The sequence below is a fragment of the Arachis ipaensis genome, chromosome B9, assembly GCF_059453495.1.
Source record: "Arachis ipaensis isolate K30076 ecotype BB chromosome B9, ASM5945349v1, whole genome shotgun sequence".
Taxonomy (NCBI): Eukaryota; Viridiplantae; Streptophyta; class Magnoliopsida; order Fabales; family Fabaceae; genus Arachis; species Arachis ipaensis.
Genome location: NC_142444.1, coordinates 142,002,095 through 142,018,511, shown reverse-complemented (window position 1 = coordinate 142,018,511; position 16,417 = coordinate 142,002,095). Strand labels below are relative to the sequence as shown.

At 39.3% G+C, this 16,417-nt stretch overlaps 1 non-coding gene across 1 annotated transcript; it reads left to right on the top strand.

Annotated features, from left to right (window-relative positions):
- Positions 1–7,427: 7,427 nt before the first annotated feature.
- LOC148546606 (small nucleolar RNA R71) lies at positions 7,428–7,535 on the top strand. Its single transcript, XR_015901648.1, has one exon. It is a non-coding gene; the product is annotated as a small nucleolar RNA R71 (small nucleolar RNA).
- The last annotated feature ends 8,882 nt before the right edge of the window (positions 7,536–16,417 follow it).

Genomic DNA, 16,417 nt, shown 5'->3' with positions numbered 1-16,417 from the left:
CGCACGCGTCACTGTGTAAATCTTCAAATCACGCGTACGAGTCAGTCACACGCACGCGTCGCCATGGAAAGCTCCAAATCACGCGTATGCGTCAGTCACGCGTACGCGTCGCTCCTCGCTGCCATTTCCTTTGATTTTTGTGCTGCAGAAACTCCATCAAATTTCGCCGAATGCTACCTAAAATAAACAAAATTGCACAAAACTCAAAATAGCATCCATAGTGGCTAAAATATAATTAATTCTTGATTAAACTCAACAAATTACATGCAAATTCACTAGGAAAAGATAGGAAAGATGCTCACGCATCACAACACCAAACTTGAACTGTTGCTTGTCCTCAAGCAACCAAAACTAATATAAGCTTAGGATGTGAATTTGCATGAGAATGAGAGTTTGATTAAGCTCATGTCTCTTCTTATAGTGGGGTTTACAACTGCAATCCTGAATAGTTTTGGCATCTCACTTTATCCTTTGAAGTTCAGAATGATTGGCATCCATAGGAACTCAGAATTCAGATAGTGTTATTGATTCTCCTAGTTCAGTATGTTGATTCTTGAACACAACTACTTTATAAGTCTTAGCCGTGACCCTAAGCATTTTGTTTTTCCGTATTACCATTGCATTTGAATAAATGAGACTACTCTAAAGATTAAACTCAAATTCTCATGCACTACATCTGTTCTTCTTTCTTTTTGATTTCAAGCTCAGTGGGCAATACATGAGACATCTTTCAGAATTAAAGTACTTAACATAAAATTAAACTAGAACATATGAATTTACTAATAAAGGATCATGCAATAAACAAAACAAAGTAGCAGGAAACTAGAACATAACATAATAAAAGCGGGAAGGAAAAAATGAAAGGAACTCAACTGGTATGCAAAATTGCTACTCAGGTTGTGAACTGTTATTCGAAATTGATTCCCTGGCAATGGCACCAAAAACGGATGCACATGACCATGGTCTGAACATATCTTCACAACTTCGCATAACTAACCAGCAAGTGCACTGGGTCATCCAAGTAATACCTTACGTGAGTAAGGGTCGAATCCCACGGAGATTGTCGGTATAAAGCAAGCTATGGTCACCTTGTAAATCTCAGTCAGGTGGATATCAAATGGTTATGGAGTTTTCGAAAATAATATAATAAAATAGGGATAGAAATACTTATGTAATTCATTGGTAAGAATTTCAGATAAGCGAATGGAGATGCTTTCGTTCCTCTGAACCTCTACTTTCCTGCTATTTTCATCCAGTCAGTCTTACTCCTTTTCCATGGCTGGCTTTATGTGATACATCACCATTGTCAATGGCTACTTTTGGTCTTCTCTCGGGAAAATGATCCAAATGCCCTGTCACGGCACGGCTAATCGTCTGGAGGCATCACCCTTGTCAATGGCTTCATCTTATCCTCTCAGTGAAAATGGTCAACGCACCTTGTCACGGCACGGCTATTCATCTGTCGGTTCTCGATCATGCTGGAATAGGATTTACTATCCTTTTGCGTCTGTCACTAACGCCCCGCAATCGCGAGTTTGGAGCTCGTCACAGTCATTCATTCATTGAATCCTACTCGCAATACCACAGATAAGGTTTAGACCTTCCGGATTCTCTTGAATGCCGCCATCATTCTAGCTTACACCACGAAGATTCTGATTAAGAGATCTAAGAGATACTCATTCAGTCGAAGGTAGAACGGAAGTGGTTGTCAGGCACGCGTTCATAGGGAATGATGATGATTGTCACGTTCATCACATTCAGGTTGAAGAGCAAATGAATATCTTAGAAGCGAAACAAGATGAATTGAATAGAAAACAGTAGTACTTTGCATTAATCTTTGAGGAACAGCAGAGCTCCACACCTTAATCTATGAAGTGTAGAAACTCTACCGTTAAAAATACATAAGTGAAATTCCAGGCATGGCCGAGAGGCCAGCCCTCAAACGTGATCTAAGATAGCATACCACTGATCAAAGATACCTAATACAACTGTAAAAGGTCCTATTTATAGTAAACTAGCTACTAGGGTTTACAGAAGTAAGTAATTGATGCATAAATTCACTTCCGGGGCCCACTTGGTATGTGCTTGGGCTGAGCTTTAACTTTCCACGTGCAGAGGTCATTTGTGGAGTTGAACACCAGGTTTTGATCCATTTCTGGCGTTCAACTCTGGTTTTTGATCCCTTTCTGGCGCTGAACTCCAGAATTGAGCAGAGAGCTGGCGTTAAACTCCAGTTTACATCGTCTAAACTTGGGCAAAGTATGGACTATTATACATTGCTGGAAAGCCCTGGATGTCTACTTTCCAACTCAATTGGAAGCGCGCCATTTCGAGTTCTTTAGCTCCAGAAAATTCATTTTGAGTGCAGGGAGGTCAGAATCCAACAGCATCAGCAGTCCTTCTTCAACCTCTGAATCTGATTTTTGCTCAAGTCCCTCAATTTCAGCCAGAAAATACCTGAAATCATAGAAAAACATACAAACTCATAGTAAAGTCCAGAAATGTGAATTTAACATAAAAACTAATGAAAACATCCCTAAAAGTAACTAGATCCTACTAAAAACATACTAAAAACAATGCCAAAAAGCGTATAAATTATCCGCTCATCACAACACCAAACTTAAATTGTTGCTTGTCCCCAAGCAACTGAAAATCAAATAGGATAAAAAGAAGAGAATATACTATAAATTCCAAACTATCAATGAAACATAGCTTCAATCATATGAGCGGGACTTATAGCTTTTTGCCTCTTGAATAGTTTTGGCATCTCACTTTATCCATTGAGGTTCAGAATGATTGGCATCTATAGGAACTCAGAGTTTAGATAGTGTTATTGATTCTCCTAGTTCAGTATGATGATTCTTGAACACAGCTATTTTATGAGTCTTGGCCGTGGCCCTAAGCACTTTGTTTTCCAGTATTACCACCGGATACATAAATGCCACAGACACATAATTGGGTGAACCTTTTCAGATTGTGACTCAGCTTTGCTAAAGTCCCCAATTAGAGGTGTCCAGGATTCTTAAGCACACTCTTTTTTTGCTTTGGACCTTGACTTTAACCGCTCAGTCTCAAGTTTTCACTTGACACCTACACGCCACAAGCACATGGTTAGGGACAGCTTGGTTTAGCCGCTTAGACCAGGATTTTATTCCTTTAGGCCCTCCTATCCACTGATGCTCAAAGCCTTGGGATCTTTTTTTATTTGCCCTTGCCTTTTGGTTTTAAGAGCTTTTGGCTTTTTCTGCTTGCTTTTTCTTTTTCTTTTTTTTTTGCCTATTTTTTTTTCTGCAAGCTTTGTTCTTTGCTGCTTTTTCTTGCTTCAAGAATCATTTTTATGATTTTTCAGATTATCAAATAACATGTCTCCTAGTCATCATTCTTTCAAGAGCCAACATATTTAACATTCTTAAACAACAACTTCAAAAGACATATGCACTGTTCAAGCATACATTCAGAAAACAAGAAGCATTGTCACCACATCAATATAATTAAGCTAAGTTCAAGGATAAATTCGAAACTCATGTACTTCTTGTTCTTTTGAATTAAAACATTTTTCCTTTAAGAGAGGTGATGGATTCATAGGACATTCATAACTTTAAGACATAGTTATTAACTACTAATGATCATGTAATGAAGACACAAACATAGATAAGCACATAACATAGAAAACGAAAAACAGAAGAAATAAGAACAAGGAATGAATCCACCTTAGTGATGGTGGCGTTTCCTTCTTGAGGAACCAATGATATCCTTGAGCTCTTCTATGTCTCTTCCTTGTCTTTGTTGCTCCTCCCTCATTGCTTTTTGATCTTCTCTAATTTCATGAAGGATGATGGAGTGCTCTTGATGTTCCACCCTTAGTTGTCCCATATTGGAACTCAATTCTCCTAGGGAGGTGTTGATTTGCTCCTAATATTTATGTGGAGGAAAGTGCATTTGAGGCATCTCCGGGATCTCATGGTGATGAGCTTCATATGCCTCTTGAGCTCCATGAATGGGCTCTCTTGCTTGCTCCATCTTTTTCTTAGTGATGGGCTTGTCCTCTTTGATGAGGATATCTCCCTCTATGTCAATCCCAGCCGAATTGCATAGGTGGCAAATAAGGTGAGGAAAGGCTAACCTTGCCATAGTGGAAGACTTGTCAGCCACCTTGTAGAGTTCTTGAGGTATAATCTTATGAACTTCCACCTCTTCTCCAATCATGATGCTATGGATCATGATGGCCCGGTCTATAGTAACTTCAGACCGGTTGCTAGTGGGAATGATTGAGCATTGAATAAACTCCAACCATCCTCTAGCTACAGGCTTGAGGTCCAATCTTCTTAGTTGAACCGGCTTGCCTTTGGAGTCAATATACACATATGTCCATAAGGACTTGGTCCAACCTTTGATTAAAGTTGACCCTTCTAGTGTAGGGGCGTTCATCTCCTTGCATCATGGGCAAGTTAAACGCCAACCTCACATTTTCCGGACTAAAATCTAAGTATTTCCCCCGAACCATTGTAACATAGTTCTTTGGATCCGGGTTCTTACTTTGATCATGGTTCTTGGTGATCCATGCATTGGCATAGAACTCTTGAACCATTAGGATGCCGATTTGTTGGATGGGATTTGTTAGAACTTCCCAACCTCTTCTTTGAATTTCATGTCGGATCTCCGGATACTCATTTCTTTTAAGTTTAAAAGGGACCTCAGGGATCACCTTCTTCTTGGCCACAACATCATAGAAGTGGTCTTGATGGGCTTTGGAGATGAACCTTTCCATCTCCCATGACTCGGATGTGGAAGCTTTTGTCTTCCCTTTCCCCTTTCTAGAGGATTCTCCGGTCTTAGGTGCCATCAATGGTAATGGAAAAACAAAAAGCTTATGCCTTTACCACACCAAACTTAGAATTTTGCTCGCCCTCGAGCAATAAAAGAAAGAATAGATGAAGAAGAAGAAGAAGAAATGGAGGAGAGGAAGAGTGGGAAGTGTTTCGGCCAAGAAGGGTGTAGAGGGGTGTGTTGTGTGAATTTGATGAAGAATGGAGGGCTTTATATAGGGAAGGGAGGGGGGAAAGGTTTCGGCCATATAGGTGGGTTTGGGTGGGAGATTGGTTTTGAATTTTGAAGGTAGGTGGAGTTTATGAGGTAGGTTTATGGGGAAGAATGGATGGATGTGAGTGGTGAAGAGGTGATGGGGAAGAGAGATTGAGGTGATTGGTGAAGGGTTTTTTGTGGAAGAGTGTTTATGGGGTTGTGTGAAAGAGAGTGGTGAGAAGAAGTGAGTGGAGGTAGGTGGGGATCCTGTGGGGTCCACAGATCCTGAGATGATCCTGTGGGGTCCACAAATCCTGAGATGATCCTGTGGGGTCCACAGATCCTGAGGTGTTCAAGGATTTACACCCTTGCACCACATTAGGCATGTAAAATGCCCTTGCACACAACTCTGGGCGTTCAGCGCCAGGTTGGTGCCCATTTTGGGCGTTCAACGCCCATTTGCTACCTTTTCTGGCGTTGAACGCTAGAACCATGCTTGTTCTGGGCGTTCAGCGCCAGGATGCTGCCCATTTTGGGCGTTTAGCGCCAGAACCATGCTCTGTTCTGGCGTTGAACGCCAGGCAGATGCTCCTCCAGGGTGTGATTTTTCTTCTACTGTTTTTGATTCCGTTTTCAATTTTTCTCTTTATTTTGTGACTCCACATGATCATGAACCTATAAAGACATATAACTAAGAAAAAAATTATTAGATAAATAAAAATTGGGTTGCCTCCCAACCAGTGCTTCTTTAATGTCAATAGCTTGACAGTGGGCTCTCATGGAGCCTCACAGATGTTCAGAGCATTGTTGAGACCCTCCAACACCAAACTTAGAGTTTGACTGTGGGGCTTGGGTTGACTCTGCTTTGAGAGAAGCTTTTTATGCTTCCTCTCCATGGATGCAGAGAGAGATCCTTGAGTTGTAAACAAAAGGTTGTCCTCATTCAATTGAAGGATTAATTCTCCTCTGTCCACATCAATCACAGCTCTTGCTGTGGCTAGGAAAGGTCTTCCTAGGATGATGGATTCATCCTCTTCCTTCCCAGTATCCAGGACTATGAAATCAGCAGGGATGTAAAGGCCTTCAACCTTTACTAACACGTCCTCTACTTGTCCATAAGCCTATTTTCTTGAATTGTCTGCCATCTCTAATGAGATTTTAGCAGCTTGCACCCCATAGATTCCCAGTTTCTCTATTACAGAGAGGGGCATGAGGTTTATTCCTGAACCAAGGTCACACAGAGCCTTAAAGATCATGGTGCCTATAATACAGGGTATTATGAACTTTCCAGGATCCTGTCTCTTCTGAGGCAATGTCAGTTGATCCAGATCACTTAGTTCATTGATGAACAAGGGAGGTTCATCTTCCCAAGTTTCAATACCAAATAATTTGGCATTTAGCTTCATGATTGCACCAAGGAACTTGGCAGTTTGCTCTTCAGTAACATCCTCATTCTCTTCAGAAGAGGAGTACTCATCAGAGCTCATGAAGGGCATAAGGAGGTTCAATGGAATCTCTATGGTCTCTAGATGAGCCTCAGAGTCCTTTGGTTCCTCAGAGGGAAGCTCCTTATTGATCACTGGACGTCCCAGGAGGTCTTCCTCCTTGGGATTCACGTCCTCTCCTTCCCTTACAGGTTCGGCCATGGTGCTTATGTCAATGGCCTTGCACTCTCCTTTTGGATTCTCTTCTGTATTGCTTGGGAGAGTACTAGGAGAAATTTCAGTGATCCTTTTACTCAGCTGGCCCACTTGTGCTTCCAAATTTCTAATGGAAGACCTTGTTTCATTCATGAAACTTACAGTGGCCTTAGATAGATCAGAGACTAAGTTTGCTAAATTAGAAGTATTTTGTTCAGAGTTCTCTGTCTGTTGCTGAGTGGATGATGGAAAAGGTTTATTATTGTTAAACCTATTTCTTCCACCAATATTAAATCCTTGTTGAGGCTTTTGATCCTTCCATGAGAAATTTGGATGATTTCTCCATGATGAGTTATAGGTGTTTCCATAAGGTTCACCTAAGTAATTCACCTCTGCTATTGCAGGGTTCTCAGGATCATAAGCTTCTTCTTCATAAGAAGCCTCTTGAGTACTATTGGATGCAGCTTGCATTCCATTCAGACTCTGAGAAATCATATTGACTTGCTGAGTCAATATTTTATTCTGAGCCAATATGGCATTCAGAGTATCAACTTCAAGAACTCCCTTCTTCATAGGCGTCCCATTACTCACAGGATTCCTCTCAGAAGTGTACATGAACTGGTTATTAGCAACCATGTCAATGAGTTCTTGAGCTTCTGCAGGCGTTTTCTTTAGGTGAATGGATCCACCTGCAGAAGTGTCTAGTGACATCTTTGATAGCTCAGATAAACTATCATAGAATATATTCAGGATGATCCATTCTGAAAGCATGTCAGAAGGACACTTTTTGGTCAACTGTTTGTATCTTTCCCAAGCTTCATAGAGGGATTCACCTTCTTTCTTGTTGAAAGTTTGAACATCCACTCTAAGCTTGCTCAGCTTTTGAGGAGGAAAGAACTTGGCTAAGAAAGCCGTGACCAGCTTATCCCAAGAGTTCAGGCTATCTTTAGGTTGAGAGTCCAACCATATTCTAGCTCTGTCTCTTACAGCAAAAGAGAAAAGCATGAGCCTGTAGACTTCAGGATCTACTCCATTAGTCTTAACAGTATCACATATCTGCAAGAATTCAGTTAAGAACTGAAAAGGATCTTCAGATGGAAGTCCATGAAACTTGCAGTTCTGCTGCATCAGAGAAACTAATTGAGGTTTCAGCTCAAAGTTGTTTGCTCCAATGGCAGGAATGGAGATGCTTCTTCCATGTAAATTGGAATTAGGTGCAGTAAAGTCACCAAGCATCCTCCTTGCATTATTATTATTTTCGGCTGCCATCTCCTCTTCCTGTTCGAAAATTTCTAAAAGGTTATCTCTGGATTGTTGTAATTTAGCTTCTCTTAGTTTTCTCTTCAGAGTCCTTTCAGGTTCTGAATCTGCTTCAACAAGAATATTCTTGTCCTTGCTCCTGCTCATATGACAAAGAAGAGGGCACAGAAAAAAAAAATAATAATATGGATCCTTTATACCACAGTATAGGGATCCCTTTATGAGTGGAAGAAAAGAGGGAGACAAAGAATGTGATGTAAAGAAAGAAATACAACTGTGAGGAGGGCAGAGATGTGAGATGAGATGTTAGTAAATGAATAAATAAATAGAATAAGATAGGAGAGGGAGAATTTTCGAAAATAATTTTTGAAAAAGAGTTAGTGATTTTCGAAAATAGTTTTTGAAAAAGGTTAGTATTTTTTTTTTGAAAAAATTTTTTAAAATCAAAAATAAAAATAATTAGTTAATAAAAAAGAAATTTTTGAAAAAGAGGGAAGATATTTTCGAAAATTAGAGAGAGAGAGAGTTAGTTAGATAGTTTTGAAAAAGTTAAGAAACAAACAAAAAGTTAGTTAGTTAGTTGAAACAATATTTGAAAAGAGAAGAAGTTAGGAAGTTAGAAAAGATATTTTGAAAAATTTTTTGAAAAAAAAAAGTATGATGAGAAGATATTTTTGAAAAGATATGATAGGAATTAGTTTTGAAAAAGATTTGATTTTTAAAATCACAATTAATGACTTGATTCACAATAAATCACAAGATATGATTCTAGAACTTAAAGTTTGAATCTTTCTTAACAAGCAAGTAACAAACTTAAAATTTTTGAACCAAAACATTAATTGTTATTGTTATTTTCGAAAATTTGATATAAAAATAAGAAAAATATTTTTGAAAAATATTGTTGGAATTTTCGAAAATAACTAAGACATTTGAAAAAGATTTGATTTTTTTGAAAAAGATTTGATTTTTGAAAAAGATTTTGAAAAAGATAAGATTTTCAAATTGAAAATTTGATTTGACTCATAAGAAACAACTTGATTTTAAAAATTTTTGAAAAAGTCAACTCAAATTTTCGAATTTGATGAGAGAAAAAGGGAAAGAGATATTTTTTTATTTTTGAATTTTTAATGATGAGAGAGAAAAAAATTAAAAACATCATTTTCATGTTTTTCTCTTTTATTTTTGAATCAAAACAAGGAATGTATGCAAGAACACTATGAATGTCAAGATGAACACCAAGAACACTATGAAGATCATGATGAACATCAAGAACATAATTTTGAAAAATTTTTAATGCAAAGAAAACATGCAAGACACCAAACTTAGAATTCTTTAATGCTTAGACATTAAGAATTCAAGAATGCATATGAAAAACAAGATAAGACACAAAACATACAAATGTAAAGATCAAACAAGAAGACTTACCAAGAACAACTTGAAGATCATGAAGAACACTATGAATGCATGAGAATTTTCGAAAAATGCAAGATGCACATGCAATTGACACCAAACTTATAACATGACTCAAGACTCAAACAAGAACACAAAAAATATTTTTGATTTTTATGATTTTCTAATTTTTTTGTATTTTTTTCGAAAATTAATTGAAAAAGGAAAATAAGAATTTCAAAATTTTTAATATGAATTCCAGGAATCTTGCCATGTTAGTCTAAAGCTTCAGTCCAGGAATTAGACATGGCTCACTAGCTAGCCAAGCTTTCAATGAAAGCTCCGGTCCAAAACACTAGACATGGCCAATGGCCAGCCAAGCTTCAGCAGATTTGGATACTTTTCAAGTATAGAGCAACTAAGTGTGTGAGAATCTCTTCTTTTGTGATGGTAAGTTGAAACCCCAGTCCAAAAGATTAGACATGGCTTACAGCCAGCCAGGATTCAACAAATCATCATGAAACACTAAAATTCATTCTTAAAAATTCTGAAGAAAAATATATTTTTGAAAACATTTTTTTTTCGAAAATAAAGGAGAAAATTTTGAAAGATTTTTGAAAAATTTTTGAAATTAAAACAAAAAGAAAATTACCTAATCTGAGCAACAAGATGAACCGTCAGTTGTCCAAACTCGAACAATCCCCGGCAACGGCGCCAAAAACTTGGTATGCAAAATTGCTACTCAGGTTGTGAATTGTTGTTCGAAATTGATTCCCTGGCAATGGCACCAAAAACGGATGCACAGGACCATGGTCTGAACATATCTTCACAACTTTGCATAACTAACCAGCAAGTGCACTGGGTCATCCAAGTAATACCTTACGTGAGTAAGGGTCGAATCCCACGGAGATTGTCGGTATGAAGCAAGCTATGGTGACCTTGTAAATCTCAGTCAGGTGGATATCAAATGGTTATGGAGTTTTTGAAAATAATATAATAAAATAGGGATAGAAATACTTATGTAATTCATTGGTAAGAATTTCAGATAAGCGAATGGAGATGCTTTCGTTCCTCTGAACCTCTGCTTTCCTGCTATCTTCATCCAGTCAGTCTTACTCCTTTCCATGGCTGGCTTTATGTGATACATCACCATTGTCAATGGCTACTTTCGGTCTTCTCTCGGGAAAATGATCCAAATGCCCTGTCACGGCACGACTAATCGTCTGGAGGCATCACCCTTGTCAATGGCTTTATCTTATCCTCTCAGTGAAAATGGTCAACGCACCTTGTCACGGCACGGCTATTCATCTGTCGGTTCTCGATCATGCTGGAATAGGATTTACTATCCTTTTGCGTCTGTCACTAACGCCTCGCAATCGCGAGTTTGGAGCTCGTCATAGTCATTCATTCATTGAATCCTACTCGGAATACCACAGACAAGGTTTAGACCTTCCGGATTCTCTTGAATGCCGCCATCATTCTAGCTTACACCACAAAGATTCTGATTAAGAGATCTAAGAGATACTCATTCAGTCGAAGGTAGAACGGAAGTGGTTGTCAGGCACGCGTTCATAGGGAATGATGATGATTGTCACGTTCATCACATTCAGGTTGAAGAGCAAATGAATATCTTAGAAGTGAAACAAGATGAATTGAATAGAAAACAGTAGTACTTTGCATTAATCTTTGAGGAACAGCAGAGCTCCACACCTTAATCTATGGAGTGTAGAAACTCTACCGTTAAAAATACATAAGTGAAAGTCCAGGCAAGGCCGAGAGGCCAGCCCTCAAACGTGATCTAAGATAGCATACCACTGATCAAAGATACCTAATACAATAGTAAAAGGTCCTATTTATAGTAAACTAACTACTAGGGTTTACAGAAGTAAATAATTGATGCATAAATTCACTTCCGGGGCCCACTTGGTGTGTGCTTGGGCTGAGCTTTAACTTTTCACGTCCAGAGGCCATTTGTGGAGTTGAACGCCAGGTTTTGATCCATTTCTGGCGTTCAACTTTGGTTTTTGATCCCTTTCTGGCGCTGAACTCCAGAATTGGGCAGAGAGCTGGCGTTGAACGCCAGTTTACGTCATCTAAACTTGGGCAAAGTATGAACTATTATACATTGCTGGAAAGCCCTGGATGTCTACTTTCCAACGCATTTAAAAGCGCGCCATTTTGAGTTCTGTAGCTCCAGAAAATTCATTTTGAGTGCAGGGAGGTCAGAATCCAACAGCATCAGCAATCCTTCTTCAACCTCTGAATCTGATTTTCGCTCAAGTCCCTCAATTTCAGCCAGAAAATACTTGAAATCACAGAAAAACACACAAACTCATAGTAAAGTCCAGAAATGTGAATTTAACATAAAAACTAACGAAAACATCCCTAAAAGTAACTAGATCCTACTAAAAACATACTAAAAACAATGCCAAAAAGCGTATAAATTATCCGCTCATCATCAACCACCTTAGTTATCCGAGCGGTCGTTTTATTCTTTAGGTTGTGCTCCTTTTGTGAAGATGATTTACCTCCCATTGGTGCCATAAGAGTAAATAGAAAACTTCTAAGCGAAGCGTCAACACCAAACTTAAAGGTTTGCTTGTCCTCAAGCAAAGAAGAACTGAAAATAGAAAGAAACAACTATTATGATGAAAGAAGAATAAAAGGATAAAAGAACAAGGGAGAATTAGGATTGGGAGAGAGAGAAAGAAAATTAAAACTGGGCGGCGAACTAGTGTAGTTGTGCGGCGAAGGCGACGCGTACGCGTGCGGCACGCGTACGCGTGGGTCGCGAGATTTTCTTAATGACGTGGAAGCGTCAGGCACGCGTCCGCGTGCCCTGGGTTTTGCGCGATTTACGCGAAGCCAGCCACGTGCACGAACAACTCTCTGTTCGCGTGGCTGGGGAACTAAGATTCCCACGTGACGCGTGCGCGTCATTCACGCGCACGCGTGGCTGGTCGTTTCTGCAAAGGACGCGAACGACGCGTCCGCGTGACCAAATTTTGTGCAAATGGCACACTTCCAGCCAAGCCAGCACAATTCTCTGCCAAAACACCCGTTTACGCTGATTTCAAGGTCACATGTACGCGTCATTGACGCGCACGCGTGGGGTACGCGTACGCGTGGGTTTGTTTGTGCTAGATGCATCCTTCCTGCGCCACTCCCGCGCAACTTTCTGTTTAAATTTATTTTTCACGCACACCCATTTGACGCGTACGCGTTGTGTGCTTTCCCTTTTTTTTTTTTACCGTCCGACTCCTGTTCTAAGATAGCTACATGATCTGAAAAAATATTAAAAACTTAGTAAAAAAAATCAAATAAGGAAGAAAAACTACTAGTATGAAAAATAGCTAAGGATACGAAAGTATCAGGTTGCCTCCCGACAAGCGCTTCTTTAACGTCACTAGCTTGACGGTCGGTTCTGCTAGTTCAGCAGATGAGTGGACCTCTGGCGATCAATCTCGCTTCTAAGATAGTGCTTCAGCCTCTGGCCATTCACTGTAAATTTTCTGTCAAAATTCTCTTCCTGTATTTCTACATGACCATATGGTGAAGCTCTGGAAACCACGAACGGTCCTGACCACCGGGATTTCAGCTTCCCAAGAAAGAATTTTAGCCTTGAATTATATAAAAGCACTCTCTGTCCTGGCTCAAAGACTCTGATGGCAATCTTTTTGTCATGCAGTAGCTTGGTTCTCTCCTTATAGAGCTTGGCATTCTCATAAGCTGAGTATCTGAATTCATCAAGCTCATTCAACTGAAGCATCCGATTAATTCCTACAGCTTCTAAATCAAGATTCAGATATCTGATTGCCCAGTATGCTTTGTGCTCCAGTTCAACTGGCAAGTGACAGGCTTTGCCATAGACCAACTGATATGGGGACATGCTAATAGGAGTCTTGTAAGCTGTCCGGTATGCCCAGAGAGCATCATCAAGCTTCCTAGACCAGTCCTTTCTTGAAACACTGAGAGTCTTCTCTAGAATCCTCTTAAGTTCCCTGTTGGAAACTTTAACCTGTCCACTTGTCTGAGGGTGATAAGAGGTTGCCACTTTATGACTGACTCCATATCTATGCAGAAGAGAGTCCAGCTGTCTGTTATAGAAGTGGCTTCCACCATCACTAATGAGTGTCCTTGGGACACCAAACCGGCTAAAAATATATCTCTGAAGAAAGCTCATTACCACCTTGGCATCATTGGTGGGTAGAGCCACCGCTTCCACCCACTTGGACACATAATCAACTGCCACTAGAATATAGTTGTTTGAATATGAGGGTGGGAAAGGTCCTATGAAATCAATACCCCACACATCAAACAACTCAACCTCAAGAATCCCCTGCTGTGGAATTTCATGGTTGGCAGGGAGATTCGTGGCCTTTGCACATCTGTCACAATGCTTCACAAATTCTCTTGAATCTCTGAAGAGAGTAGGCCAGTAGAACCCGCTCTGAAGGACCTTTGTAGCTGTCCTTTCACCACCAAAGTGGCCTCCATATTCAGAACCATGATAGTGCCAAAGAATCTGCTGTGTTTCTTCATCTGGGACACATCTCCTGATTATACCATCTGAACACCTTTTAAAAAGGTATGGTTCCTCCCAAATGTAATACTTGGCATCAGTCAGTAGCTTCTTTACTTGTTGCCTGCTGTACTCCCTTGGGATAAAATTCATGGCCTTATAATTTGCAATATCTTCAAACCATGGAGCCTGTTGATGAGGAATAATTGCTCATCCGAAAATGTCTCAGTCACAGCTATGGGTAGTTGTACTCCTGCTTCAAGCTCAATTCTGGATAGATGGTCAGCTACTTGATTTTCTGACCCTTTCCTATCTTTTATCTCAATATCAAACTCCTGAAGGAGCAACACCCATTTGATTAATCTTGGTTTAGAATCCTATTTGGTTAGAAGGTACTTTAAAGTAGTATGGTCAGTATAAACAATAACCTTAGCACCAAGTAAATAGGACCTAAACTTATCAACAGCATACACAACAGCTAATAAATGACATGTACAAGCTTACCATGCATCTGTCCTAAAACAGCTCCTATAGCAAAATCACTAGCATCATACATTAATTCAAATGGTAAATCCCAGTCAGGGGGAGCTATAATGGGAGCAAAGGTAAGATTTGCTTTCAGAGTTTCAAAAGTATGCAGACAATCAGAGTCAAAGACAAAAGGAACATCAGCAACCAACAGGTTGCTTAAAGGTTTAGCAATTTTAGAAAAATCCTTTATAAATCTTCTATAAAATCTTGCATGACCTAAGAAACTCATAACTACCTTAACATTAGTTGGTGGTGGTAATTTTTCAATTACCTCCACCTTTGCTCTGTCTACCTCAATCCCCTTACTTGAAATCCGGTGTCCAAGAACAATGCCTTCTGTAACCATAAAATGGCATTTTTCCCAATTTAAAACAAGGTTTGATTCTTGACACCATTTCAAGACAAGAGATAAATGTTTAAGGCAGGATTCAAAAGAATTACCAAAAACAGAAAAGTCATCCATAAATATCTCAATAAACTTTTCAACCATATCAGAAAAAATTGAAAGCATACACCTCTGAAAAGTTGCTGGAGCATTACAGAGCCCAAATGGCATTCTCCTGTAAGCAAATACTCCAAAGGGGCATGTGAATGCTGTCTTCTCTTGATCTTGAGGGTCCACTACAATTTGATTATATCCAGAATATCCATCTAGAAAACAATAAAAAGCATGACCAGCTAACCTCTCAAGCATCTGATCAATGAAAGGCAGGGGGAAATGATCCTTTCTTGTAGCTGTGTTGAGCCTCCTGTAGTCTATGCACATTCTCCATCCTGTGACTGTTCTTGTGGGAATAAGCTCATTCTTTTCATTCTTGATCACTGTCATCCCTCCTTTCTTGGGAACTACCTGCACAGGACTTACCCAAGGACTGTCAGAAATAGGGTAAATAATACCTGCTTCCCATAATTTCATTACCTCTTTTTGGACCACCTCTTACCCAAGGAAGTGTAGTTATTATTGGTTATGAAAAAGCATATTTTTGGGTTTTCAGTTTAATAAGTAAGGAATGTAAATAACATGAGAAATAACTAACAACTAAGAAAAGTCCTAGCAAGGGTTGAGAATCGGAATTGCTATCCTCATTATCATTGTCAATTGTGATGGTAACTGCAAATTGCTCTCACTTAGTTAACCTCTAACAATTGAAGGTAAGTCAAGTGAGCAAATCAACTTGAGTTCACAAGTTCTAATCAAAGACTAGAGTTAGTGAAGCTCAAGCCAACTAGCAACTTTCAATCACCAACCAACAAGAGACTTTGATAATTCAAGAGTCTCCAATTTACTCAATCCAAGCTAAGAATACAAAAATCTAATTTAGAATCTAACCAAGCATTTTATCAAATACTTGGTAGGCACAAAATAAAAGCATGCAAAATTAACAAGGAATATTAAATCTAAACAACCAATTGCAAGCATCAATGACTAACAATTAAAGAGAGTAACAATAAACATGGAAAACATAAATTGCACTAAAAGATATCAAACGTAACAACAGTTCATAAACATAAAAATGGCGAAAAAGGGAAATTAACAAGAGAAGAAGATGAACTAAAGTGCTTAAACAAATAAAAGTAAAACAAAAACTAAATTAAAGGCCGATTGAACCTGAACCGAAAGAGAAATTGAAAGAAGAAACCCTAAACCTAGAGAGAGGAGAGAGCCTCTCTCTCTAGAAAACTACATATAAAACCTAAAATTATGTATGAAAAGTGAATGAATGAATGATTCTCCCTTCCAGCTCCACTCGGTAGCCTCTAATCAGTATTTTCGGGCCTAAAACTGGTTCTAAAGTAGCCCAGAAATCGCCCCCAGCATTTTCTGTTTAAAACAGCATGAGATGCTCTGTCACGCGTACGCGTCAGCCACGCGTACGCGTCGATGGACTTTTCACTGGCCACGCGTAGGCATCAGCTACGCGTGCGCGTCGTCTGTCGAATGCACCAGTCACGCGTGCGTGTTGTCCATGCGTGCGCGTCACTACCAGATTCTGAAATACTTCATTTCTTGTGTTCCTTTCACTTTTGCATGCTTCTTTTCCATCCTCTAAGT